The sequence below is a fragment of the Triticum dicoccoides genome, chromosome 3A, assembly GCF_002162155.2.
Source record: "Triticum dicoccoides isolate Atlit2015 ecotype Zavitan chromosome 3A, WEW_v2.0, whole genome shotgun sequence".
Classification (NCBI taxonomy): domain Eukaryota; kingdom Viridiplantae; phylum Streptophyta; class Magnoliopsida; order Poales; family Poaceae; genus Triticum; species Triticum dicoccoides.
This window is the reverse complement of record NC_041384.1, coordinates 188,764,169-188,776,080: the sequence shown is the minus strand read 5'-3', so window position 1 is coordinate 188,776,080 and position 11,912 is coordinate 188,764,169.

Below are 11,912 nucleotides of genomic sequence, written 5' to 3'. Positions count from 1 at the left end.
GCCCAACCCTTTCAATAGAGGACAAGTGAACCACGTGAACATGGAGGAAGTTGAGGAGCAGCCAGATGCAGTTATTGGTAAGTTTTTGATTAAGTCTTTTACTGCAATAGTTCTTTTCGATACTGGTGCATCTCATTCATACATATCAAGGGGATTCGTGGATAAGTATAAGTTGCCCACTAAGGTACTTAGGACACCCATGTTAGTAAGTTCGTTAGGAGCCGAGTATATGGCAAGTCAAGGATGTTTTCAGATACCATTGACCATTGGAAGTCATGTTTTCCCCTCAGACCTGATAATTTTGGAGTCACAAGGATTGGATGTGATACTAGGAATGGACTGGCTATCTATGTATGGGGGAAACATCAATTGCGTGAGTAAGTCAATTCTGCTTACCACCCCGGAGGGAAAAAGGATCAAGTATGTTTCCAGGCATTTGCCAAGGAGAACCCAAGTACATTCTCTCACGAGAGTTGTTCAGGAGGAAGTGCCTGTCGTGAAGGATTACCCGGATGTATTTCTATAGGAGTTACCAGGCATGCCGCCGGATCAAGACATTGAGTTTTTGATAGAGCTATTGCTAGGCACCGGGCCAATATCAAAGAGACCATACCGGATGCCCGCAAATGATCTTGGAAGAGATCAAGAAACAGATTAAGGAGTTATTGGAGAAAGGTTACATTCGATGAAGTTGATCACCATGGGGAGCCCCAATGCTCTTGGTTGAGAAGAAGGATAAGTCCTTAAGAATGGTTGTTGATTATTGGGCATTGAATGAAGTGACAATCAACAATAAGTACCCACTATCATTGATCAATGATTTGTTTGACCAGCTGCAAGGAGCAAAGGTGTTTTCGAAGATCGACCTGCGATCAGGATACCACCAGTTGAAGATTCGAGAAAAGGATATACCTAAGACAGCGTTCACCACAAGGTATGGACTATATGAGTATACGGTTATGTCATTTGGATTGACTAACGCCCCCGCCTATTTCATGAGTATGATGAATAAGGTGTTCATGGAGTTTTTGGATAAGTTTGTCGTGGTGTTCATAGATGATATCTTGGTATATCAAAGAATGAAGAGGAACATAAGGAGCATTTGCATTTAATTCTCGAGAAGCTCAGAGAACATCAGTTATATGCCAAGTTTAGCAAATGTGAGTTTTGGTTGAAGGAAGTTGGATTTCTTGGACATGTTATATCAGGAGAAGGTATAGCAGTGGACCCTACCAAGGTCAAATCAGTCATTGGGTGGTTGGCACCCACCTCAGTTGGAGAGATCCGCAGTTTTCTTGGACTCGCGGGATACTATCGGAGATCCATTGAAAATTTCTCTAAGATCGCAAAGCCTATGACGACGCTATTGAAGAAGGACACCAAGCTCCATTGGACTGAAGAATGCGAAGCAAGTTTCCAAGAGTTGAAGAAATGTTTGACTACAGCCCCAGTGTTGATTCTGCCGGACATACGCAATGATTTCCAAGTGTATTGCGACGCCTCTCGCTTAGGACTTGGACGAGTACTTATGCAAGATGGACGGGTTGTTTTGTATGCCTCACGACAACTTAAACCACACGAATTGAATTATGCCACGCATGATTTGGAGTTAGCAGCTGTAGTGCATGCACTCAAGACCTGGAGACATTTTCTGATTGGTAACCGTTGTGATGTGTACACGGATCATAAGAGTTTGAAGTACATTTTCACCCAGAAGGAGTTGAACCTCAGGAGAAGGAGATGGTTGGAGCTTATAAAAGATTATGATATGAAGTTGCACTATCATCCAGGCAAGGCCAATGTCGTAGCAGACGCTTTGAGCCGGAAGAGTTACGTCAATACCCTCGTAAGCGGAGGAATGCCAAAAGAGTTAGCAAAGGATCTCAGGGAACTTCGTTTGGAGATAGTTCCTAAAGGTTTTGTTACAACCATGGAAGTGCAGTCGACATTGTTGGAAAAGACTCAAGAAGCTCAAAAGGATGACAAAGAAATTGCCGAGATAAAGGAGAAGATGAGTGAAGGCAAAGACAAAGGTTTTTGTGAGGATGAGCATGACACCTTGTGGTTCAAAGACCATATTTTTGTGCCAAATAATGCTGAGATCAGGAAGTTGATATTACAGGAAGCTCACGACTCACCATACTCGATACACCCCGGAAACACCAAGGTGTATTTGGATTTGAAGGAGCATTTCTGGTGGACTGTATGAAGAAGGATATTGCCGAGTATATAGCCGTATGTGATGTATGTCAGAGAGTGAAGGCAGAACATCAGAAGCCAGCAGGATTACTGCAGCCTATGTCGATACCTGAATGGAAGTGGGATAAGCTTGGCATGGATTTCATCACCGGATTACCCAGGACCTGATCGGGATATGATTCAATCTGGGTAGTAGTGGACCGCTTGACCAAAGTAGCTCACTTTATCCCAATAAAAACCACTTATACAAGTGTGAAGTTGGCCAAGATATATTTGACCAGGATCGTATGTCTGCACGGAGTTCCGAGGAGCATCGTATCAGATAAAGGAACATGGTTTACTTCAAAGTTTTGGCACCAGCTGCATCAGACTTTGGGGACCAGGCTGGAGTTTAGTACAGCTTTTCACCCGCAGACAGATGGACAGAGAGAGAGAGTCAATCAGATTCTGGAGGACATGTTGAGAGCTTGTGCGCTAGACTACGGGTCTAGTTGGGATGATAATTTGCCCTACGTAGAGTTCTCATACAACAATAGCTACCAGGCCAGTTTGAAGATGGCACCGTTCGAGGCCCTGTATGGAAGAAGGTGCAGAACACTGTTGATGTGGGATGAGGTTGGAGACCGTCAGTTGTTTGTACCCGATTTGATTAAGGAGTCCAAAGAAAAGGTTAAACTAACTCGAGATAGACTGAAGATAGCTCAGTCCAGACAGAAGAGTTATGCAGATTCAAAACGCAAGGAGGTAGTCTATGAAATCGGAGACAAAGCGTATCTGAGAGTGTCACCACTTCGAGGAGTTAAACGATTTGGAGTTAAAGGAAAGTTAGCCCTGATATTTGTGGGACCATACCATGTTTTGGAACGCATGGGAGAGGTTGTCTACAAGTTGGAGTTACCCAAAGGACTGTCAGGAGTTCATGATGTGTTTCACGTTTCTCAGTTGAAGAAGTGCCATGCTGAGATGGCCGATATTCCTCTGAGAGATACAGTGCCACTGGAAGCAATACAGTTGGATAGTGATTTGACCTATGAAGAGAAACTTGTCAAGATTCTTGAGTTTGCCAGTCGAGTTACTCGCAGCAAGGTTATCAAGTTTTGCAAAGTTCAGTGGAGCCACCATACCGAGGATGAAGCCACTTGGGAATGGGAGGATGATCTATGGAAAGACCATGCACACCTATTTTCTAGCAAACCCGAATCTCGAGGACTAGATTCATCTTAAGAGGGGTGGGTTTGTAACATCCCAACTTTTCAATTTGGAATGTTATACATAGGTCATTCATGCATATCATATTTTGTGCATTTCTTTTTCTGCGATCCTGGAAATTCTAAGCAACTCAAGGACCCTCGGAGAGAGTTGGGGATTTCACCGTTTTGCATATTTGAATTTTATCAAATATGGAAACAAGGATCACTTTGGTTTTAATAAATTTTCTCTTCGAAAATATTTCATATCAAAATATATGAGAGGAGATAATATGACTTCTCCGAAATAAATGAAATATTGGAAGAAAATATTAAAATCAATTTGCAAATTTTATTTGGATTTTATTGCAATTTTATTTGAATTAGGAAAAATATGCGTTTTTCCTAAATTGCATTATAGGCCCAAATAAATGTTCACCTTGTCCAGCTTATTTTTAGAGGACGGGGAAAATTTATTTTGGGATTTTTTGAGTCCGTTTAGTATTCTTTTCCTTTATTTTTCTGCGCGTCAGAATATTTTAAAAAAAAAGTCAAACCGACTTCGGGCCGTAACCGGCCAGGACTCCCCAGGCCGGCCCCCTCTTATAAGCCGCCCCGCAGCCCACCCCACCGCCTCAGCCCACCCGCGCGCCGCCCCCAAACCCTAGCGTCCCCGCCGCCACCGCTGCTGCGCGCCGCCTCCCGCCGCCGCGTCGGATCTCGCTGTTGACCGGTCGATTTTCCACGGTTAACCCCGGTTTTCTTTTAGTTTCTGGTTTAATTTATTAGATCGGTTCGGTTTTCTATTGGTTTACTTATTTTCCGGACGTTCATCCGTACGTTTGTTTTAACGAACACCGTGCACCCGTTAGCCGCAGACAGCGAACGTTTGTTTGTTAGCCTGTTCGTCAGTTTTTCTTTTTCTAGGGTTTTCCGCGATTATTTTCGATCGCGATCTCTGCCCTAATTTTCGTTCTAGTATATCTTTTCGCTCGTTTATCGGAATCAGGCGATTCAAGCGCCTGGATCTTCGTCTCGAAGACCTCTTTCCGTTTAACCAACTTGAACAAGATTTTGGTACTGTAAAATTTCACTTTAGTCTAGATTAGTAATCGGATCTTGTTTCTTTCGCAGTTTGAGTTTCGTTGTTTCGTTTCATTTGATTCTTTTTGCAAACCGAAGTTCTTAAGTTGAACTTTCTGGTTAGATCTTCTTATTTGAGATTTACCCGTGCATCTTTGCTTGATTGCTTATGTATGCTATTGTTTGTTTGCGATAGAACACCCGGAGTGTGAATCATGCTACTATGAGTCTTTAGGATTTGCAGATCATCAGCAAGGCAAGTAACACATTGATCATACTTCTTTCATACCCAGTTTTTATGCATTTGTTTCAATCCCCAAACATTGCATGATTAGGATGTGATTAACTTGTGGGTATTGGGAAGTAGATGATGAGGTAGAACCTATTGCCCTGTTTTATTATCAAACCCTGGGAGTTACATCTACGTTATGCTTATATTGCTATGCTATGCTCGTAGACGTGGTTTGGTTTGAGATATCCATGACAGATGTGATATTGTTAATTAATGGTTCAACTTAAGGTGGGAATTTTAATACACATCTGGGTGGATTGCTTGTTTTGGGCACCTGGGGATATACCAGTGTTGTCCTAGGAGATCCCGGGGATTTACCGTGCGATCCTCCTACGGTCCGCCACCTAGGCTCAAAGGGATCATGAGATTATTCATGCTAGAAACTTTCGTGTGTAGCCACAAGCCATTCTGGGCTCTGGCATAGTGGAGTATGTTGCGTGACCTCTTTCAGTGGTGGGCTAGCAGATGTAGAGGGAAAGTAGGTGTAACTGTCCACCCGGAGTAAAGAGTTAATGCTTCTGAAATACTGTGTCTTTGTAATCCATTTCTCAAACATCATGTAGTGCGATAATTCCAACGGAGGAGATCGAGTCTTGTGGGGAAAAGTGCGCAAACCTCTGCAGAGTGTACAAACTAATCATGGTTAGTCGTGTCCCCGGTTATGGACAACTTGAGTATCTAGTACTTAGATTATCCTACTATATCTCATCACTCTAAATTAATTGTTGGCTTGATAATTACTTCTAATTGGGATTGAGATGGGGGTACCATTCTCAAGTGTTTCAACTACCATGATAGTTAAATAAAAACTTATTCCTTTGTTGTAGGAATATTTTAGCTTTTCGCAAAAACCATGTAACCATAGAGCCTCCACCAGCCATATATGCATGTAGTGATAGCATTTATCTATTCATTGCTCTACTTTGTTACATTGCCAGCATATTCCATGTGCTGACCCGTTTTTGGGCTGCAACGTATTATGTTGCAGACTTTTCAGACGAGGAGTAAGACGTGATAGGTCGTTTGTCGTGCACTCAGCTATGCCGCTGGAGTAAATGGACTCACTTTATCTTCCAAGCCTTCCGCTGTTATCATATTAGATGGCCTTAAGCCATATTTATTGTAATAAGTTCTCTCTTGAGACATCCGTTGTAATAAGTGTGTGATTGCTACTCTGTTATAAATCCTTCGAGTACTGTGTGTGTCAACATTACCGATCCAGGGATGACACTGAAGCACAGAGGCTTGACCGTTTGAGGTCGGGTCACTACAATACCAACACCTCCAAGGAGGGGAACGGCGCCCTCAAGCGTCGCCGTCAATGCAGTCGGTCAAGGTCGGACAGGGATTTCGCCTGAACTAGATCCCCGCCACCACCAGCGCCTCCTGTATAGAACCGGTGACCAAGAGGAAGTGCGACCCGACTAGGCTGGCCCGCACGCCGAACAGGGGAGGAGGGGAGGCGCCAGATCGTGCGCACTGGCCGCCGCAGAAGCCGCTGCCGGTCGCCAACGACCATCAGATCCTGCCGCCCGCGCGGCCGAGACACCAGACCCACCGCCCGCACGGCTTCTAGCCGGCGTGCCTTTCCAATGGAGTTGCCACTCTAGATCTGGGGTTCCCCATGCAGAAGCAAGGCAACCGAGGCCCCGCCGCCACCATCCTTGGTGCCCCGGGCTTGCCCGGCGGCTGCCTCAGGCGGCAGCGAGGAGGTGGGACAAGGTGGGGAGGGGGCCGCGGCGGCGCGCCTAGGGTTCCCCCGCCGGCCGGGAGAGGCGACGCGGGGGTCGCGACAATGATCTAAATTACCAGGACAGGAAGAAGTCGCCAAGGCTACCCCACGCGGGCACAGGTGCAACGTGGATCTGGTCCTGCAGGCGCGGTCTCGGCCTCTCCTGATCGGCTGGCGGGTCTTCATGGGGACTTCTCCTTGTTTTGATCTAGCAGCGGTGGCCTGGATCATCCAGATCCCGACAGGGATGGCGGCGGTCCGTGCATGAGAGATGGAGGTTCTTCGAACAGATCTGGGTGAAAACCTGCTATCGGCTATTGGCAAGGCCGGCGGTGGCGGTGTTGTCTGTGTCGTTCCCTTCCTGAAGGCATCGTCGTGGAGAAGTTCAAGGCCACTCTCTGCTACCTCCGGGGGAAACCCTAGATCAGTAGATCGGATGAAGGAGGCTATGTGGTGTCGTTTCCCCCTTGGGGGCGTCATTCTTGGAGGTGCACACGGGCTCGAGGGACCAGAGGACGGATTCTTTGGTGGAGTGGTGCTTCATATTACACATTGATGGTGGCGGATCTCGGCAGCATGGCGCTGTGGAGACTCGGCGTCTGATGCGCGGAGATGGACTCGCCCAGCAGGAGGATGTTGTCTGGCGTCATGGTGGTGTCGATGGCAGAGAAGCCTGGCAAGGTCAGTGCGTTAGTTTGTTATGAAGATGGATTGATGAAAGATGGCGGCGACAACACATGAGAGTGCATCGGACCGGTTTGTGCCACAAATCCAATGTGTTTCTTTGTTGGGGCCTCTGGCGTTAGATGTTAGGCATTTGTGCGATGTCTGTTTGGTATTAGGCTCGGACTATCAGCACCCCTTCATCATGTGGATAGGAGTAGCGATAGATGTTGCTAAGATGGTGGCTTCAGACTACCTCATGTACTACTTTGTAAGGCCTTTGTGAATAATCAATAAAATGGCTGCATGCATCACCCAGATGCAGCGGCGGGGGGTAATCCTCCTTTTCTATTTTTTAAATATTTATGTATAAACATTTGTATGTACAAGTACTTGAAATTTTTGCACACTATTTGTGTAATGCTGCAAAAAGTTCACGGCACACAATATTCCTTGTCTATCATGTAAAGTTCTGTTTATCATCCTCGACTAAACAATTTAGTCCAAATCTTGATGTTACACAAGACAAAGCAACATATAGGTATCCTGGCAGAAAACAAGATTTCTCAGGTAAAGGCCAACATCAAGTAGAGTCTGTCCTTTATCATCCTCGACTAAACAATTTAGTCCAAATCTTGATGTTACACGAGACAAAGCAACATATAGGTATCCTGGCAGAAAACAAGATTTCTCAGGTAAAGGCCACGCATCAAATAGGCATAGCACACTTGGACTAGGAACTGTAGTCTTTCTAGAGTGAAGGTCCACTTTTTATTTTCTATGGACAACATAATCTTAGGAATGTAAACAATCTCACCAATATTGGATCTGCTTATGATGCGTGCTTCAGTTAATTGATCACCTAGATTTGTAATTATCATTCATGTATGTCGCATGTGCAGTCCACAACACCTGGGAGCTTGGGTGCCCCCTTTCCAGTTTAGTTAGGGGCGAAGAGATGATTGAACCTCACCACAAATTCACTGAGTTTAACCAAGTTCAGGCCATTGTGAAGCGTAAAACCCTAGGTTCTTGGTTTTTTGATTTATAGTGTAGAATAAGGCTACATGTGCTCTGATTCCATTCCCGGGGCTTGCCAGGGCTAACGGGCAATGTGTGTATTCACGCTAGCCTAGGATTTATAGAGTTCAACCCTTAACTACATTGGTCGGGATCCCCTTTTATTGTTGCTAGAGGTAGCCACAGTACTTACAAGGCAATAAATATAGTAGTTGTGTAGTTGGGGGACAATGCACTATAGAAGAACGCAACATGTGGTGTTGCGTTGTCTTCCTGGGAACGAACGCACGTCCCATCCACAGCCGTTCTTGACTACGGTGTCCTCCATCGTTGCACGCATCACCAAGTGGTTCGTATGCGCCGGAATCTTGCAGGGTACCCACAGGCACCCAACTTGGCCGCCAAGGTTGCTCATGCATGTGCGCCAACTCGCTCCACCCTACGGCTGGTCGCCGCAGACCCAGACTGCCATCCTACGAGCCATCTCATCACACGCCTTCCATCAACATGGTCATTGGCGGGGGTTAGGATGCTCACGGGAGGCGAGCAGCGAGGTCGGGCCTCCAAGGAGAAAACTCAACTTGACGGGAACTTGGCCTTGTCAAGGTTGATGTTGTCGAATAGCCTCTCTCCAGCGTGTTGATCTTGCCAGTGAGACTCCTCATAGGAAATGGCTTCCCATGGCCTTGGTCTTGATGAAGATTTGCATGCCACCTAAGAAGGAGCATGAACTTGGTCATGTATGCCAGCAACCCAAGCTGCCCATTGTCGGGACTGCTGTAGCCCACGCAAGACGGTTCCGTGGAGATCCTGTTCTTCATAGGGACGATGGTAGCCTTAGGGCCTGGGGCCAGTGTGTGACTAGTCAATAGATGGTGCTAGGACCAGCACGCGTGGGCGAGGCGACACATGGCACAAGAAACCTGAGGAGCACAGGAATCAAATCCTCCGCGTGCTCTGCTTAGGACTTGAAGCACGTGGGACTCCGTGCGCCGTCAAATCAATGACCCATTTCCTCGGCTCTTGCATGGACCAGGAAAATGCACTGCCCACTGATGTGAAAGGGTGTCACCCGGGTTTGCATAGGGAACCCAAAAGGCTAATTTAGTGAATTAATGTTAAGCGGGAACAAAGGGGCGATCCATTGCTAGCCCTTGGCCTATAAAAGGCACAACGCGGTTTCACTCCTCCTCGTCCTGCTTGCTTCTTATTCTTCCTAGCCTCCTTGTGCCATCGCTGCCCGGCGCCCTTCTTCACCACTGCTACACCCCACCACCTCTCCTTCTTCCGCTCTCCCCATTCGCCATGTCTCCCAAGGAGGTCACGGACGGCTGAAGGAGGAGCTCGCCCCCAAGGAGGTGGTGTTATACGAGCTACAAAGAGTTTTGAATAGGAAAGTACTCCGCATCGGTAACGAAGCCGCAGAGCTACAGGGGCGCCTAGAGCGGGAGAAGGGCGACCATAAAGTACTTTGGCTGCCTCTTCCTTGACCAGAATTCCCAGACGAGGGCCCTGCGTGATGGGTCTCCATCATATCTACTTTTTCAAAGACTTTTGCGCTTTTTTGGACTTTATTTTGCATGATTTAAATAAAACTAACCCGGATTGACGTTGTTTTCAGCAGAATTACCTTGGTGTTATTTTGCGCAGAACTAAAAGTGATCAGAATTGGATGAAACTTTACGGAGATTTTTAATGAAATAGCTAAAAAATACTTGAGCCAAGAAATACCAGAGGGAGGCACCCATGGCCCACAAGCAGAGGGCGCGCCTAGCCCCCTAGGCACACCCGGTTGACTTGTGGGTCCCAAATTTACTCTAATGCTAATTGTTATCCGCTCAAATATATGCAATTCTTTGTGAGGTTAAGTATGCCAACTTGCACTATGTGTTATTTTTAATAACGAGTTCTATCCTACTTCTAAAGTGACCATGTTCATAGAAGATTATCTAATGTAACTCTTTTTCCAATATGCTATTGTTGTTACCTCTTTTGTCCTATATATATAAGACAAATGTTTCCTACCACCAGTGGTAGTTACGACCACTTGCGTTTTGTATGTTGTATGTAATATATGTCAAAGTCGAGAGTATGTAGTGTGTAGTATATAACAATATTGCGTAGTATATATATTACTTTTTAGGTGGTATGTACCATACTTTAAGCATACTCTTTTTTCGTACAAATATGTACATATTTCATAATATAACAAAAAATATGGTCTCATGTGTAATTATCGTGTAACTTGCTTTGAAATATCTTAGATATGGTATATGAATATATGTAGAATGATAAAATAGTATATACTACTACATGATAGTATATGAGACATGTGGGGTAACTACTACGGTACTATCGGGTGGTAGGATGCACCTCAACTCATTGTATATGTGTTATAGACACGAAAGGTATTAATTTTTGTTCCTCGGGATGATGACTCAACGCAAGATTCTGACCACTTATGTCCTCATGAACTGGGGATGCGAGAAGTTTTAATTCTGCCCCCTCTGCAGATGCAATCTCAAGATGGCATTGCGCATCCTTTCGGAGTGCACATTAACCCACAAGGTACAGGGAAAACATCGCTAATATTACCAAGATGCTGGAACTCGATCATGTATCATGGCTGGCCAACTTGGATTCCCTACAATGGCTTTCCTTCATGCACGAAAGAGCCCCTCCATCAACGGGGAAAGGGATCAAGTCCCTTCTCGCGCTTGTGTGATGGGAGATCTTGGCGTGAGAGGAACCGGGAATCTTTGATACCAAGAACTGTCAACGGCCCTATTCATTGCCAGGCTACATGATGGGGCGACTCACTGGAAGCTTGCAAGACAGTATGATCCCTTTTAACATGCTAAGGCAGCCCCGCTGATAATCTGAGATGGTGATAAAGCTCGCGACTCGGTTGTTTGAGACTGCTCTACCCTGGCAGCCTCTCTCTCTCCTTGTTGGCTTTGTTTGTTTCCTTTTCTTTGGGTTTTTTATCAGCCATTGACTTCTTCTATCAATGGAAACTTAGCAGCTCTCTTGCTAATTTTCAGAAGAAGAAAAAATTTGCATTTCACCTATTTTTTATTCTTTGCATCAGCTTGCATCATCTAGGTTCTCGTGATCCCTTTGGGTACATCCTAAGCTCAATGGCACATTGTGGCTGCTCCTCTTATGTGGTGGGTGTCCCCGGGAAGGTGATAATAGATCACTTGCTGAACTGATGGAGAAGTCAAAACATAATAAATGTATGTGTAAACATTTCATACACCATGCTGGAGTCACACGCATACAAGGCGGAAGTGACCAGCATCAAAGGTACGAGGAAAAAGTTGATAAGAAAAAAATGGGGCCGCAAGACACCCCCACTTCTAGTATGTAGATCAATTGCTACCATAATGTGAAAGTTAAAATGAATCAGATATGCAACAGAATTACAGTAGAAGCTTTATTTTATAAAAATATGTGTCTGTTGCATCATCAGACTTAAAGCCACAAATTGCATGCTGAATTCAAGCAGTTAACTTTTTGAAGCCCTACACATGAACTCATGTTTATTATAATATTTCACTTACTGGAATTTCCCAAAGAATAGATATCATAAAGATCTACTTGATGTAGGAAACTTCCTATGTATTTCCCTTTCAGTATATACTAGCAAAAAGGCCCATACATTGCAATGGGATAATAAAATCGTGGTCTTCAAATCAAATTCCAAATATTCACACTACATGTGTGTGTGTGT